Genomic DNA, 18,414 nt, shown 5'->3' on the forward strand with positions numbered 1-18,414 from the left:
CTTAGCAGACTGGTGATGTGGTATTGTCATCTCAAATCTATGTCTCAAGTTTAAGTTATGAATGTCTGTCCTAAATCTTATTTTATGAACAAGGTATGAAGGTTTCCCTGTGTGAAGAATCCTATAAACTAGACACAAATATTACACAAGGAATCTCTGTTTCATATTTAGCCAACCACTAGACATTAGAACGGGGGAAATATGATCTCTTCGTTTAACGCCATAAACAAAGCGCAAGCAAGAGTTTTAAACAACTTGTACCTTGCGCATTGATTCAAAAGACAAGCAAGAGTTAAAAACAACACTACAATAATTGAAGTTGGACAAAACTAGGCTATCACATAATACAAATACAAATATCTTTATTTACTGTAACAACAAATTTACAATAAAATATCCACAAACAAGAAAAACAAAAAAAAATGTATTATCAACGTTAATTCTTATCAATTTCATTCACTGCCTCCCTAATAAATTCCTCAAAAGTGTAATATGCACTTTCAATTAGGTGTTTTTTTATAATTATATTGAATTTATTTCTTGACATTGCCGCAATGGAGGGTGGAACTATGTTGAAAAATTTTGGACCCCAATAGTCCATCGATTGTTGTGTTCTTGAGAGTCGGTGATATGGTGTAGCAAGTTGATAGCAAGATCTAGTTGCATAACTATGTGATTCGCCGAGTGTTTGGAAAGTATTCCTATTACTTGACTTTTGTATTTTAAATATTCTATGGAACTCAGTTGACTGTCCCCAGAATAGAATTCCGTATGATGCCACAGACTGGAAGAGGTTGAAATACGACATTTTGGCGGCTTGGTATCTAGTTATGCTTTTCAAACGTCTTATGGTGAAAACCGCTGTTGATAACTTCTTTGATAGGGCCTCAATATGATGGTGCCAATCCAGCCGTCCATCGAGATGTAACCCGAAAAACCTTACCGACACGATTTTCTGCTTTTGTGCTGAATATTATGCCTTCTGTTTTATTGTGATTTAGTTGCAGATTATTACTTTTAAACCATAACTGCGCTTCGTACATTGCATTGATAGACTTCTGTTTTAGTTCACGCTTGTCTTTACTTTTTACGATGATTGATGTATCGTCCGCATATAAACCAATTTCTTCATTGACCGTGGCAGGCAAATCATTAACATATATAATGAATAGTAAGGGACCTAAAATTGATCCTTGGGGCACACCTTGTTTTATGTTTAATAACTTGGAATTTTTATCTTTCTATTGAACGTATTGTTGGCGTATGAGTTTAGGAGTTGTAGTTGTACTCTTCTTATGGCATAATATTCCAGCTTGTCTAAAAGTATGTTGTGGCTTACAGTATGTATGTATGTAGGAAAGCGGAGGGTATGCTACGCACACAGCACCTAGGCCCCAACGGGCCCCTTATACATCCTCCTACACTGTCTCCGGCTACATCAACCAGCCTAAGGAATTTCCGAAGGCTAGGATACAGCTCAGAGGTGTGTTCCTGATGCCATCTGTGGTCGGCCATTCCTCTCCGAAGTCTCTCATTCTGAGGTCTTGCAGTGTGGGGCATTCCCACAAGATGTGTCGGACCGTCTCCTCGCTCTCTTTACAGAGGCGACAGAGAGGACTAACAGTAAGCTTAAGGTTATAAAGATGCTTGTTTACCTTACAGTGACCCGTGACGAGTCCCGTTACAGTTCGTAAAGCCTTACGAAAGACAAGGCTGCCTCTGCTGAAGGATAATGTAATACTTCCTTAGACAGATGGCAACCCTTAACCCTATCCCACCAGTTCATGAACTTTTTATGGGTAAAATCTTTAATTATCTCAATCTGAGTTGATAAGGACGGAGCGATTATCGGTTCAGGCGAACATGGCGCCCGCTTGGCAGCCCTTTTGGCAAGCCTATCAGCGTGCTTGTTACCTGAACAAGTCGAGTGTCCTTTTATCCATTGAAGTATGACACAGTTATGCACTGCGGCCTTCTCCAATGTCAGATGACAACCCATAACAAGTCCTGACGTAATTGTTATTCTACTCAGGGCTAAAATAGCTTGTCTACTGTCAGTATAAATTGTAAAAGTCTTACCTACCAAGTTGGATCTGACAATAACGTCAGCGGCAAGTTGTATGGCGATTAACTCCGCCTGTATGACGGTGGTACTTATACCTAAAGGTTCAGATACGTGGAGTCGGAGATCGTACGAGAAGACTCCGGCTCCAGCTCCTTCCCGTCTCTTTGAACCATCAGTGTAGATTTTAAGGCTGTTTTTTACCTCTACTTCTGTGGAGCTTGGGTGGGTGAGATATTTCTTCGTAAAAATGTGTTGTAGGGGTGTAAAGTCCGTTACACACTCCAGAATTGATGAGTAATCCACCATTTCATTCCAGAGATTGGCATTTTTACTATTTCTCTCACCCATTAGAATTCCTGCTGCTCGCAGTCGAGTCATGGTCACCAATGCCACCTCTTGGATAAACAAATGAAGTGGCGTTAGGTTTAACATGTTTTCCATGGCTGCAGTGGGGTTAGTCCGCAGCGCACCTGTAACATACAAACACGCAAGTCTCTGTACTTTATTAAGTGCAGTAGTGGATGTAGACTGTAGGGTCTTTGACCACCATACTACTGCACCATAAGTAAGCATAGGTCGGATTACAGCCGTGTAAATCCAGAGGGCATTTCTGGGTGACAAACCCCATGTGTTACCTATAGCCCTCCGGCATTGACCGAATGCAACGTACGCTTTTTTTACTCTATTATCTATGTGGGCTCTCCATGTCATTTTATTGTCAAGTGTGATGCCCAGATATTTAACTTCTTTTGACAATGCCAATGGAGTATCAGCAAGGGATGGCATTCTGGGATTGCCAACCTTCCTCATCCGTGTGAAAAGAATCAACTCTGTCTTCTTAGGATTCACAGAGAGTCTTTGTTCGTCACACCAAGTCTCTATCAGTTTGAGAGCTACTTGCATCCTGTCAAACAGCACGTTTATATACTTGCCTTTGACGAGAATGGTTAAAACATCTGCGTAACCAACTGTGATAAAGTTGGCTTCGGCGAGGCGGTTCAAGAGGCTATCCAGGGTGAGGTTCCACAAAAGTGGGGATAGTGGCTTACAGTATCAAACGCCTTGGTAAGATCTAATAAGTTGATTTCCACTAGTTCTTTGTTATCAATCGATTTTCCGTCTGTATCCATGTTGGCAAGTTAGGTTAAATTTTTCTAGGTAGTCAATCAAACGATTTGCTATAATTTGCTCAAATATTTTTGAGAAAGCTGGTAATATAGATATCGGTCTAAAATTGTCACATTGATTGCTATCACCTTTTTGTGTACTGGTAGAATTTTTACAATTTTTAGTTCATTTGGAAAACATCCTTCATTCACGCATTTGTTTAAAACCTTGAATAGAGGTGACGCTATCACATCGACAACTTGTTTTAGGAGGTTGGTACTAAAGTGGTAGGTGTCTTTAGTGTTTTTGTTTTTTAGGGATTGCACAATATCTATGATTTCAATTGGCGTTATTTCTTTAAAGTAGAATGATCTTTTATTATCTATTTTATGGTTTTGAAGTAAAGGTGATCATTTTTTGCTTTGTTACTCAAATTTATAAAAAAAGTGTTCATATCTCCTCTGCCGATAGTGTTGATTCCTCTCCGCTTGCCAATTTCTTACCAAGGCGTTCACTATTGATGACATTCCAGATTGCTTTCGATTTATTTGATATAGTTTTCTTTTTGTTTTTCTGTTGTCACAGTTTTTATGTAAGTATATTTTAATTTCCTATAGATATTGTATGCTTCTGGACTACCTCCTGCCTTTGCTATGATATACATGGCATCAAGAGTGTGTTTTTTGTATATTTTTATCTTTGCGTTGTAATATGTATTTTTCAGGGAAACACTCGTCAAATTTCGCCATGAGTAAGGTATAAAATATGGAAAAGAGACTTTGCGCGGTCTCTGTTATGTGATTGTCAACAAGTATACTCATTTCTCTTAATTTTTCTCTGAAACGATTAATATTTGAAGGAGCAAAGTTTCTTTGTTTTGTTTTGTTTTTTCAGGGTGTTTTAGCTCTGTTATGGTGAACTCGAGCATTTGTCTGCTCAACAGACAAAAATTTACGACATGAATACAAACGCTTTAATGCACCAAAAGCACGCAGAATCCCTATATGCCTACCAAAACTCAATTGACTGTCTATAATGACTCCCAAATGCCTATTATATGCATATGTTCATTCCTTGCTAAGATGTGGAGTTGTCTTTTGATGCCGTGGTGTTGGTATAGATAGATTCTTCATACTACAGAAGAGAAATATGAAATATCACATCCTCGAGACACACACGGGAAGATGAAGCACTATCTGGTGCCTCCAAAAACGCACCTTACAAAGATTCAGAAGACGGCTCTCTACAAGAGTATCAAGATCTACAATCACATTTCGGAGGGTACAAAGATCCTGCCAGTTCCAGGATTCCGGAGAAGACTCATCATATCATTGACTTGTTTTTCCAATTTAATGTTTGAATTTAATTTGTGTTATATTACAATGTAATTATTGTTAAATTGACGCACTCTAAGATTTTTTGGTAAAATGGGAGGAATAAAGTATTATTATTATTGTCTTTCCAATCTCCCTTGTTTGTCCAATCTCTTTGTTTTCATTCCACTATCTGCTCAGTCTCCTTATTCTGTTGCAGGTGACGTTCCTTCTTTCTGTCCAGTCTCGTTTTTCTGTTCGTTCTTGTTTTTTCGATTTCTGATCAGTTTCTTTCTTCTCTTTCAAGTATCAGCTGAGGTTCTTTCTTCCATTACCAGTTTTTTCCTTATCTTTCTAATCTATATGCAGCATTTTCTTACCATTACAACATCAGTAACTTTCTAGTCTCCCTCCTGTTTGTCCAGTCTTTTTCCAGTTTGTAGCCAGTTTCAGTTTCTTTTTTCACTTCGTCTTTTCTTTTATGTCCATATCTCATTTTCTCTTTCCAGCCTTTATTTAATCAATATCTATTTTATTGAGTAGTAACAAATTACTGGTTACATCGATTTTAAGCATTCTCAATAGCTAAGAGCTGGCTTTATCTGTCAGATAAATTTATCAAGAGATGATATGTTAAAAATTCTTCCTAAATCGTTTCCGGAGATTCTTTTTTGATTAAATAAAAATTTAAGTTACAAAAAATGATACAATTTTTTATATTTACAAGTGTTACTTCTTTTTTCTAGGAGAAAATAGCCGATTTTTTTGCTCTGTGAAAAGAAAGAGGATCTCTAAGATGAAGGGGGAGAAAATAAAAAGGAAAAGGACCTCATAAATGATAATAACGTGTCCCTTTGTCGCGGTTGGACCACTCTACGGATGAATGGGGGAGAGAAATAATCACTCTAGACGAGAAGCATTGGCCGAAAGGATTTTCTTGGTAATTCTAACCTAACTTTTAAGTTATGTTTATTTTTTTAGATGCTTTTAAGAAAATTTTATTTATATAATATAAATTTCTTTGTCTCAATTTTTTTTGCCTTGCGTACGTTTTATATTCAGGTGGAGAATCCGCCCCCGTATCTCAAAGGTGTGGTAAAGCAGTCTGCGGGGGGCGAACTTCCCGTTTTTGCCGTCTTTATTTGATAAAGTCAAATGCCACCTTTGGGCTCGGGCATATTTCTCCATCCCCATTCCAAGTTTTATATCCCGTATAAAACTTTTTTCTTTTATTCTTCTCCCCCTAAAAAAATATTTGTAAAGTTTTCTTGAAATCGGATCATTATCGAAAAGTTATAAAAAAGTTGAAATTAATTTTCTTTTTTGTTTTTAAGGAGTTGGATGAAGAATATCTCTATTTGGAAGATAGTGTGTCATCGTTGGCGTCATAAAACGAGACCGATGATCCGAAAAATTGTCAATTTCCTACACTTCACGTCATCCGAGGACCGATGTACAAACCTGAAGCTCATCTAGCGCCTGTCACCAGGTATGAAAATCGTTGAAAATCCCGAAGCCCGTCGATCAAAATGCAAATCTATCGAGTTTTCCAACCGAAATCCTCGTTATTTTTAGCAATCCCTCACGTTTCGTCTCGATAAATAACAATTTACTTTTACCCCACAACCGTTCAATCATAAATATCTTTCTAAAGATCTAAAATCTTCCTCTTAACTTTAAATATTAACTTTATTAATTGATTATTAAACCAAGTTCTTAGAAATTTGACGGTTTGGTCAATTTATTCACGGAATATTGTTGACAACGTAAAGTTCGGTTCAAATCACGAACTACATCGGCAATTAATCATTGTTGGAAGTTGGTAATTATTGTTTCCGGGTAACAGAAATGGGACAAACACATGCGTAAATTTACCGAATTAATTATTTAAAGTGATCGAATTGGAAAACAAAAAATTAACTCAATTTGTGCCAGAATTTATTTAGTTCACCTTTAGAGATAGATAAAAGTAACAAAGACATTTTTAACAATTTCCGGTCACGTACAATGCCAGAATGACTAGTTTAAAGTTCCGCGGTCTTCTCTTAAGGCCAAAACTTCCTGGCAGGACTCCGTAGGACAATTACAAACAATTACCGTCGCAGCGCTCTCCCCCAGAAACTTCGACGGCGTTTTAATTTTAGTTTTTAGATTATTTTTCTAGTTTACTTTTTACGCCCAGTTTTGCGGTTGTAAATCCCAACCAACAAAAACGTAACCTATCTAACAGTCGCGTCGCCAGAAAGACGTGCCGTGACATCCACAGATTGGTAAATACGGAAAATAACGGCAAAAAAAAATAGAAAAGAAATAACGAAACGGGGAGTGAAGAAAAACAAAACGAGAAAAGTGGATGGAAAAAAGAAACAGGATAACAAATCTTGGGGAGGACTTTTTTTTCTTTCTCCTCAACTTAAGTTAGCAATGTTTTTCTCTTATTTAAAGTGAGCTCGATTCACTTTAATATGTTTGCGTAATGTTGTCGGTGTGTTAGTTTGGTTGGCAGTCATCTGCTTAATTATTTTGAATTATTGAGGGCTGTTGCGACCGTTTTCGAGTGGGAGGAGGGGAACGATGGGTTTGGATTGGGGACACGACATACGTTGACCTAAATCCATCCTATCCCCACCGTCAGCGTGGAATCCGCTGTTCATAAACAGGTTGGATACGTTAATAACCAGTTACCTAGAGATTGATGTACCGAGAAATTTATTGGAGAAATATTTGTAAGATTGATGTTATTTTATAAACTGTATTATAAACACACACATCTAGTTCAGTATTTTTCTTTTATGCAAAATCAGAGCTCAACTTGCAACAATACGTCAAAATCCTTATGATTATTATTCATGGATTTCTAATAACGTTAAAATCCCATTAAGCGCTAGGTGTCTACTTGAGAGTAACTCTCAATATCTACTTTCAACTGTGTGTCCACTTCAGACTGTTTTAGCTCTCCGAAAGCTTTCTCTCAGGACCGTGTCCACTTTAGTGAAATATGTCCGTAGCATAATAGTGGCTTGGAAGTATTTTGGAAACTTATTAGAAAATATAAACTTGCTGAAAAAGACTAAATATTACTGGCAGAAGACTATGTATTACTAATGAAAGACTAGATGTTGCAAATGAAGCAGGTTCTTCTTACAAAAGACATCACACTACTACCAGAAGGCGAAATACTGTTGGTAAAAGACTAGATATTGCTGCAAAAGATTAGATGTTGCAAATGAAGCAGATTCTTCTTAAAGAAGACATCACACTACCACCAGAAGACGAAATACTGTTGGTAAAAGACTAGATATTGCTGCAAAAGACTAGATGTTATAAACGAATAATAATAATAATAATAATACACTGTTGGAAATAATTCACGAGCACACCCTGTATAATCTGAACGCGTGAGTCTAGCGCAATAAAATTTGGTATGGAAGTAGTACTAAAGTAGTGTAACTTACTCTCACATGGAGAGCGGCACAACTCTGCTGGGAGGAGAAACATCAATAGCGAGAGTATCCTCCGTGAGCTTCGCGTACCATCGCTACACGACGTGGCATGGAGTCTATAAGTCGCTCTATTGTAGCAAGAGGGATGGCCAACCATGCCACCTCAACTCGCCTTCAAAGCTCCTCAACGTTAGCCGAGGGGGCCGGATAACGTAGAAGTCTCCGACCAGTCATGTCCCAAACATGTTCGATTGGATTCAGATCCGGAAAACGAGCTGGCCTAGGAAGCATTCGTATACGGCGCTCTTCCACAAAGGTCTGTACAATACGCCCGATGTGCGTTCGGACGTTGTCGTGCATGTATAGCAGACTTGGGCGCCGCCGAACGTAGGGAAGCACAACGGACCGTAGCACCTCATCGACGTATCGTTGACCCGTCATGGTCTGCTATACACGCAGCAGACGTGTACGTCCACCATATGTAGTCGCACCCGATACCATAATGCTCGGTTGTCGGTGGATAGGGCGTTCTTGCACACACTGCTCGAGTAGACGATCATCACGGCTCCGACGAACTAAAATTCGCGCATCACCTGTGCTCAATTCGAATCTTGATTCGTCGGAAAACAAAATGTCCCTCTACTCGGCAACCTACTAATGCCTAGCGTCGACCCACTCGTGAAGTATGCTGCGGTGCTTGGGTGTTACTGCAATCCGCTGTATCGCACGACGCGCGCGCCAGTCCACTATCTACCAAACGCCGCCGTACTGTTCGCGTAGTGAGTGCGCCTTCCCCTGCCAGTGGCCAAACAGCTCCAAGTTGCTTTGAGGAGGACACATACCACGCTAAAGCACTGAGCACAAGAGCGCGATGCTCGTGTGATGGGGCCGCGGCTGAAGGTACCTATGTCCTACCTCAGACCATTCTCGCCATGCCCGTTGCACTGCCGATAACGACCGCTCGAGACGACGCGCAATTTCACAGAACGATACACCCTCAATGTGCATACCCACAAACATTCCTCGCCCAAACTCGCTTAAGTAACGCGATCGCCCATCCATTGCGCACAGAGTAAGATAACAATGTGGTCCTTCACACCACACTAAAAACGACCGGTATTTTCCATCCACTTCTGTCTCCATAGCGACGGAATGTTCCACTTGGAAGGGCGGCTCAGTCAACAATGCCGCGACGAAACAACTCGAAACTTCCTGAATAAACTCGTCTATAGTAAACCTTTGTGCTCCGCAAATATTATGGATTTATCTTCACGCGTTCAGATTATATAGGGTGTGCTCGTGAATTATTTCCAACAGTGTAATTCACTTTATTGCCCAACAAAGATCAATTACAGGACAATATTACAAGAAAAAGAAAATAAGAAATAACACATGCCATAAAACAAATATAATTCACATAAACACTCTTACACTATTATTGATTGTTAGTTAGTTTACACATCCTCTGCACCGGGGAGTTAGCTAAAACATTTGATCTGCAATTCCTCAAATAAAACTGATTTGTACTACGTGTTGTACGCGTAGGCACCGCGAAAATGATCCGCGACAACAACCAACCACAATCCAATTCACCTTGCACTAACTTCTGCAAAAACTTGATGCACTGGTCATCTCTTCTTACGTCTAGTGCAGAAAAGTTGTGACGCCGCAGCAGGGATGCGTAATCCATTCCACGAGCCGGGTATGATCCGTCCAGGCGTAGAGACAAATATTTGAGAAATCTCCTCTGAATTTTCTCCAATATAAGTCTATGACGCACATAATGTGGCTACCAAATTACAGAGCCATATTCCAATTTGGACAATACAAAGGTCGAAAATAGGGTCTTGTACACACCGATATCAGAAAAAGCACAAAACGAAACCAAGCATCCTCGCTGCAGAAGATGCAATATTTTCGATGTGAGATACAAAAGATAATTTGCGGTCAAAAGTTACTCCCAGATCCTTGATTGTAGATAGTTTCTCAAGAAGAACACCTTCTATATAATAAGGAGATGGAAGAGGAGACAGCTTGCGTGTAAAACTAACCGCACCGCACTTATTAGCATTAATCTTGAGCTGATAACGGTTACACCATTCCACCAAGACGTCCAAATCCGACTGAAGACTGACAACATCACGGTCCGCAAAAATAGGTCGGAATAGTTTCAGATCATCCGCATAAGCTAGTACGCTTGATGAAAATTTGTCTAGAATCTAGAAGGTCATCCAAGAAGATAACAAATAGTAGGGGGCCTAGATTTGAGCCCTGAGGAACACCAGACCTAGTCGTAAATTCCATAGACGCATAACCGTTGTAGTACACATAATTTATACGACCCGATAGGTAAGAGGCAAATAGTTTCATAAACTTAGGAGATAAGCCAAAAGCACTAATTATACCAGAGGACGTTATGATGAATCATGTCGAATGCTTTAGAAAAATCTACCTGACCGCCCCTATCCAAAGATTCACAAATTACCTCAGTAACCACCGCGAGGTTGGTATGTTGATATGGTGACACAAATGACTGAACCTGTGGATAAATCATCTTGTAAATAATCCGTTCAAATACCTTAGCGAAATTGGACAATAACGATATTGGTCGATAATCAGTAATGTTGGTACGTTCGCCATGCTTGAATACAAGAACAATGCGTGAGCGCTTCCAAAGTTTAGGAAACGAGCAAGTGCTTAAGGATAGGTTAATTATTAAATGAAGCGGAACTGCAAAAACTGCACAGCAATCACGAATGAAAAATGCAGGAAGATCATCATCACCAGCAGTAAATTTATTAGGTAACCTTTTTAGGAAATGAAGAACCTCTTCTTCGGTGACATCGGCAACAAATACTGGAGGATACGTAGAGTGTACATCAACCATGTTATAAGCAGAGACACCAGAATATACTCCAGAGAATTGATCAATTGTTATATTGAGAAAAGTCACAGCAAAATTCAAACCGTGTTCGTTTTTTGACAGTTATCGCTTGAGTACAAGTCTAAATCTCTATCTCTCTGATAGTTACTCTCAGATGCGTGTCCACCAGTAAAAATACTCTCGAGAGCATTTCTCGCAAGTGGACACCTAGCTTTAGTTTGCAAATATGTATTTGTTGATTTGTAAGATAAAGCTTTGGTTATGATGATGATTGAGCACGAATAATCTTGCTTTCAAATTTTAGACTGGAAAGATAGAGATGGCGTTGATTATTCATTCTGGTTATTTTAATTTAGGATTACGCTTTTAGATTATGCAACAAAATAAGACAATGAACTACCCTAAATTATTTCCATTCAGAAATATTTATATTGTTTTAAAGTACAATAAGTTTTTGTATACCCTGGCGCAACCTCGTTCGTGCTTTATTAATAACCCATTAAGACCAAGATATAAAGTAAGTGTTATAACAACTTGTACACAATTTACAACGTCTTCTAAATTTATTATCATCACCCTTGATTACATAACCCACGTTGTCAGCCGAACTTCTTCGGGAATGGAGACTTTACGACTTTTAACAAGTCAACGACAACATGGACTTCTTTTTTGATGTGGTTGCCGATCCATATGGAATGAATTAAAATAAATATCCTGCTATTATATAATAAAGTCACCGTATGCAAATACACCAAACTGCATGTATTGTATTTGATGTTCATTTTGCCAAAAATTGACTCACAAACTTGTCATTTTTACCTAAATTAGTACTATCAAATAAATACAAGTGACACTTAATATTTCAAAATCTATTTCGAGGTCTATTTCGAGGAAAAAAATAATTTACTAATAAGCTTATTACAAACTCTAATAAATAAGAATAAATAACATGGTTTATCAAATAGTTATTAGTAGGTAAATAAATAAGTTGTGTAAACTTTATTAATAATTCGATCAACACATCTTTTATGTACAGGGTAGTTATATAATTTACTGTGGAAGTGATTTTTAAGATACTGAAAGGTTTCATCTAGAAATCGATTGTGGTTATGTCTTCATTTAATAACCAATAGATTTCCACAAGCTTCATGTACCAGGTGGCCAAATAAGAAAGTCCGGAAACTTCTTTATATTCATCCACAGAACTGTGTTCCGGCACAGTATGACACTTATAACAGTTATTTACTGTAGAAAGTATTCCAATAATGACGGAGGTTCTACATCAAAATAAGTCGAAGTTACACTGCCATACAAGCATGTATGGGCATTCGTTAAAAGTGCTGCAACAAGATAGTACTTTCCAACAGGTTGTAAATACAATTTCTGATTTTTTTTGAAATCTAGATAGGCAAATTGTTGCACAAGTTTTCCGAAGCTCCATTCCACACATTGCCGAACTTTGGACATTTCTCGATTGGACATTTCTGACTATGTAGTGCTAGAATAGGGCCGTATTAATTGTTTCTTTAAAGGGTACCCTTCATCACCATAAATACAATATGGATTACAGTATAGCTGTAATTGATCTCTTATAAGGGTATCCTTCAAAATGAAAGCATCATGCCTTCGACCTGGATATGGCATGCTCATATGGATATCAATCCCATTTGGCAATGTAATACATTGAAATTTCATGCAATGGAGACGTTTATCATCTCTTTTTGATTTATTGTGGGTCTACATATTGCCCGAGCAGTTCCATCAATAAATCCAATGCAGTTTGTTAAAGGAGCGCCCTTAGCATGTACCATTCTGGCCAATTTCTTCTGATAATTTAACGTAAACGTTTAAAGTAAAAGTGTGCCCCATTTGCCATATATGAGCTCTATTATCTCATTTAATAATTTACTTAAGGAGGTGTAGTGTAATCCAAATTCTTCCTGCAATTCCTTCAATCGCTTTGGGTAAACAAACCTATGTAGTAATAAGCACAACCCTCCAATTCCTTAAAAGTATAATACAGTTCACTATAATAATAGTAATTCTTAAAAATTATTAATTACTACATACCATCTATAATATGTTGATCGCTTGTTTCTATCCTATTGGGTAGATGTAAAGCTTGATAAAGTCGAATGATGTCATGCTTTTCAAAACGAAACATAAATTGGCAATTTTCTGGTGGTATAAAATGAAAATGAAATTCTTTAACTGCTTTTTCTAAAGAAGTAAACACAAGAAAATCTTCAACATTATCAATATCAAACAATATGAGATTGTGCAAATCTTCTGTATACACTTTTGTCATGTTGGTTTAGCACATGTCAATCTACATGTCAACAAATAATTGTATATAACCACACATGTTTTGAATTAATAACATTCAGGTTATGTTTCACATTATAACCTAAAAGTGGCAACATAACGTAACGAAAACACACTATCGCAAACTCTTTATTTACACTATTTTCCTGAAATAACGGAGCCAATCAGAATTCGATTTTGAATTGTAAGCACCGACGCACATAGGTTGATTTGATCGATTTACGCGCTCAAAATTATTTTATGATCTATATCAGTTCTAAATGAGATAAACAATAATAATTCGGTATTTTTCACAATAATTACTAATTAATATGATTATTTAAAAACAAATACAGAAAATTCAAACATATTAACTTAACACATAAAAAAAGGTATCTTAAAAGACATAATAATCACAATAAGCATTCATTTCCGAAATCACTGTCCCATAATATTTGTTCGTAGGTATATTATGTTAGTAAACAATATCAATAATCATTATTTCAACCATATTTAATCACAGATCTTGCTCGCTATCCGAAGAATCTGGTGTAGTACTGGCTTCAATATAAGGCTCAGCTGATATTAACATTTCTATTGTTTCTGGGCAGAATGATTTCAATTTACACCTTGTTTTAATTTGTGTTGTGCTGCTCAAAGGTGGGTCTGAGCTTAATAATAATCTATTATATACAGGGTGATTTATAACATACGGAGCAGATTAAAAGAGCAAGTACTTGGGGCCAAACTGAAGATATTTTCTTAATAATGTTTTAACTACAACGTAATAATCACAAAGATATAGAGCATTAAAGTTGAATTAATTGCCCAGCATTTCTTACGATATACGGTATTACACTACGTTTAAATTCAAACTGCGAATATTTCGGGGTTACTTAAGCAATGCCTGATTAGCACCAATAATAAAATCTTTGTAATATGGCAGTTGCGGCTATTTAAAAATTTGTTAAATCACTCAAAAACTGGTGTTTGTTTTTTGAGAACCGCTGATACCATGTTTTTATTGCTGTCAATCCAGTTGACTTGGTTACCTAGCAACGGACATGTCATTTAATTTTAATAATCAATGTCATTTAACGTCAAAATTAGAATTTTTACTAATCAAAAAATACAATGGTAATGTACAGTAACGAAGAATACGTAGATATGCTTATTATTTATGGAGCTGCTGGAGAAAACGCTGCACACGCAAGACGTCTGTATTTAGAACGATATCCAAATCGACAGATCCCTTCTGAAAACACTTTTCTTCTGTTAATCCAGCGGGGAAGAGAGACAGGAAATTTGCAACCTAAGAAAGGTCTTGGTGGCGGTAGACTAAACAGACATGGAGTGAATGTGGAAGACGAAATTCTAGAAATTGTGGAAGCGGATCGAAGCACGAGTACTCGTCAAATTTCTCACCAACTCGAGGTATCCCAGAATTTTGTTTGGCGTACGTTGAAAGGTAACGGTTTACATCCCTATCATTTTCAAAAAGTGCAAGGACTGACTTCCGCTGACTATCCTTTGCGGTTGCAATTTTGCGAGTGGCTACTAAATCTGTTTTACCAGAAATGGTGTTCTAAACGTTCACAATTCCCATGTGTGGTCGGACGAAAATCCACACGTTATTCGTCAAGGCTCTTTTCAACAACGATTCAGAGTGAATCTATGGGTGGGAATTGTGAATAATACGTTAATAGGACCTTTCGAATTACCAGGAACTCTTAATGGAACTTCTTATTTACAGTTTTTACAAGAAAATCTGCCAGTACTCCTGGAAGATATTCCGCTACTTATGCGACGTGAGATGTGGTTTATGCACAACGGTTGTCCTGCACATTTTAGTCGTAATGTACGAGATTTCCTCGATAATGCTTTTCGGCAAAAATGGATTGGTCAAGGTGAACCTATTCCATGGCCACCACGTAGTCCCGATCTTAACCCATTGGACTTTTTTTTTATGGGGCTTCACGAAGGATAGAGTATATGCCACCGAGGCTAATACAATCGACGAACTACAACATCGCATCACTGCCGCTACAGAGGACATACGTTCACGATTTCCACGATTATCGTTAAATTGGATTCGTCGTGCGCAGTTGTGCGTCAAAATACAAGGACAGCACTTTGAACATGTTATAAAGAGATTATTATTATTATTATGTTATTTTTTCGTTTTAGAGATTTTGTAATTTTGCATTTAAAACATTATTATTATCCGTTTCATAAATTAACATCTATTATTTCTTTTCATAAATTATGTATTAAAACTAAACAATTAAATTGTCTACTTTGACAGCTCCTTCAAAAATGAGGATGGCGTCTACAAGTATTTTAATTGTTCTTTAGTGAATATCAGCGGTTCTAAAAAGTTGACGCTAACTTATTTAAAAAATTAACATGCGATATCTATGTAACTATTAAGATTTTAACAAAACATTATTAAGAAAATCTCTTCAGTTTGACCTCAAGTACCTACCCATTTAGTCTCCTCCGTATGTTATAAATCACCCTGTATATCGCGGTTACAATCTTCTCTTGAAAATTTTCTGGCAAAGTTTTCGCGGTACATTCGAAAATGTTTGTTTCGAGCCTCTTGGGCTTCTTCTGATAATTGCCCTATGGGCAACAAAACATTTTTAATGATGGTACCACCATGTATTAATATCTTATGCATGGATGGTGTCATCGGATGCCATTCATACAATTGAACGTATAATTTAGCCGTATCCAGAGCATATTCATCATATTTCTTGGTATCAATTTTATGACCAGATGAAATGACTTCCAAAATTATTTTAAGTCTGTACAATAAATTATAATCAATTCCTGTGATGTCAGCAGCTAAATTTGCATTTTCGAAGAATCTTCGGCTAGTGTTTCCATCGTTAGTATTTCCATCCCGTCTCTTTTCTAAACGTTTCTTGAATGTGTAATTTCGTTTGTTCTTCGACGATTTTTTCCTCCTTACTTCTTTTCTGTCTGTACTTCTTGACTGGCAATTTATAAGCCAAATGTAAAATACTCTCTAACAATCGTATTCTGGCGTGTAAAACAGATAAACCAAATTCGATAGCAGGTTTACTCACTACTTTTTTTTCTAGATCCAGATTATTGAAATCTTTTGATGTTACGTTACATATATAACACCGTGTCGTTGATTTTGTGCCAGTAGCTGCGTTGCAGGAATGTCTCCGTTCAAAATGACTTCGGTAGCAACTAAACTCTGTGCAGACTCTTCGACAAAACTAATTTCTTCTTTAGTAACATCCGCGGTTTCCTTCAGAAATCTGAATCTTATCGGTCGGCAATATTTTGGCGAAGACGGTGTTGGGTTTTGCCAAATGACTTTCTTTTTATCCTTGCCACAAACTATTTGTATTGGTACGAAAGAACTCAGAAATGTATGACCATCTGAATCGGCATCATTATCGAATTTCTGTTTATATTTAGCTTGCTGCGAACCATCACAACCCCATTTACAAATAATTAGCAATGAATTTCTTTTTTCTTCATTGAGGGTTGCCAGTACTTCTTCCAGATAAATTGAAAAGCGCGTAACGGTGTTGTTCATGAGGCCTTGTAATGTACTTTCGGCGCAGGTACTTGTGACCCTTATACATTCTTTAGGTGGATAGCAATCTTGTTTTGCTTTAATTACTAGATTGTAACACGGATAAAGAGCTTTGTTCCTACTTCTAATAACTTCATATTGCCGCTTAGTTAAATCAGCCTCTACAAACATCGCTAATGCTTCTTGCGGTGTTAGTGGACGAATTTCTTGTTGGCAATATTTGTGTTGGAAAGCTTTCTTATATTTTCCAGCACGAGTAGGAGAATTTGTGATGTTTTTCAGAATTTGGGAAGCATCTCTTTTGCCTCTTTCTCTTAAGGTTGTTTGCTTAGATGCTTTTCCAAATGATTCAACTTTTCATCTAAAGTTGGAAAATTGAATTGTTGCAGTTGATCATATAAATATTGACGAGTTACTCCTTTTATTCTAGACGTGCTAGATGATGTTGAAATCACTTGAAAACAGAATAATATAGAAAAATCAAATTCCGTGTTTTTTCCTCTATTTCTAGTCATAACGTATAAGTCTCTGAAATTTATGAAACGCGCCGTATCCGCAGCTGACTTAATCGTCATCAGTTAAATGAAAGTATAAAGTATCATAATCAAAAAGAATTATAGCTCGATCGGGCGCGATTGTACAACAAAATAGATTTTAAAACCAAAAAATACCGGAAATTTCGTTTCAAAAACACACAAGGTTTCGAACCTTTGAAATAACCTTAAAACATCGCAGGTTTTTTAAAATATTGTAATCCCTATTGATTCTTACCTGAACTATCGGGATCCATCACCCTCATTTTAGTGACAGACACAGAAACTCAAATATTGACGCCGAAAATTGTAACGCGTACACGCAATGCGATCAGGTTCTAATGACATGTGCAACCACACACTACCACGGATAGTATAGAGGGTGTTACCTTTTGTTTCTGGAACTGTCTACACACTCTTTGTGTATTTCCTTTGTAATTATGATTACTTTTTGAATTCAACTTTTGACCGCTTAAATCGTTAAAATCAACGTATGTGCGACGTTAACCGCAAACAGGTTTTCAAGAAATTAATTTACGTTACGTAACGAAAATACACTACCGCAAACTCTCTAATATCTAAAACTAGTCTAAATTAACATTTTTAGTTAAAATACACATGTGGCGAATGGTAAGTGGAAGAGAAATTCTTTAAACAATGGTGCGTCAACACACCACTGGCTTTAAATGGGTTAATAGTGTCGACCATAAACGAGCTGGGCTAAAAATTGTATGATCAGCTAAAAATACAGGAATTTTAAATTTATCCCTAGTGATATTAGTGGTTCTTTCCAAATCATTTATTGATTCTGGTTTTGTTGCATACACTCTACTTTTCAAAAATCAAAGTCGTATTTCTTTCGACACTACTTTAAAGTCACTTATTATTATTAAGAGTTTATTGTATACAGTAATTGTTTACAATTCTTTTCATTATTCAAATATTACTTTCACTCTCTACCCTCTTCCTCTATTTCCACGCCCTCGGCTCCTCGGCCCAATCATCCCCTCACCAATCCCTTTGTCTCCTCACCCCCATCACCATTCTCATCCATCGTTTCCCCTCTCCCCCCTCTCCAAAGATCTGCCTTCGGTCCATCTCCTCAACTCACTGCACCCATTCAGCATGTGTTCTAACGTTTCCCATTCCTCCCTGCACAGCCTACACCACCTCTCCTCATCGGCC

At 37.3% G+C, this 18,414-nt stretch overlaps 1 protein-coding gene across 4 annotated transcripts in view; it reads left to right on the top strand.

The window, feature by feature from the left end:
- The window catches only part of LOC111421425 (uncharacterized), a 160,597-nt gene that overhangs the window by 22,554 nt on the left and 119,629 nt on the right, over nucleotides 1–18,414 (top strand). For all 4 annotated transcript variants that reach the window (XM_071195946.1, XM_071195943.1, XM_071195944.1 and 1 more), the window contains exons 4-5: nucleotides 5,232–5,425; nucleotides 5,820–5,974. The gene's annotated coding sequence lies outside the window, so the exon portion shown is untranslated. The remainder of the gene's footprint in view (nucleotides 1–5,231; nucleotides 5,426–5,819; nucleotides 5,975–18,414) is intronic.

This window comes from Onthophagus taurus, chromosome 5 (genome assembly GCF_036711975.1).
Source record: "Onthophagus taurus isolate NC chromosome 5, IU_Otau_3.0, whole genome shotgun sequence".
In the NCBI taxonomy this organism is placed as follows: Eukaryota; Metazoa; Arthropoda; class Insecta; order Coleoptera; family Scarabaeidae; genus Onthophagus; species Onthophagus taurus.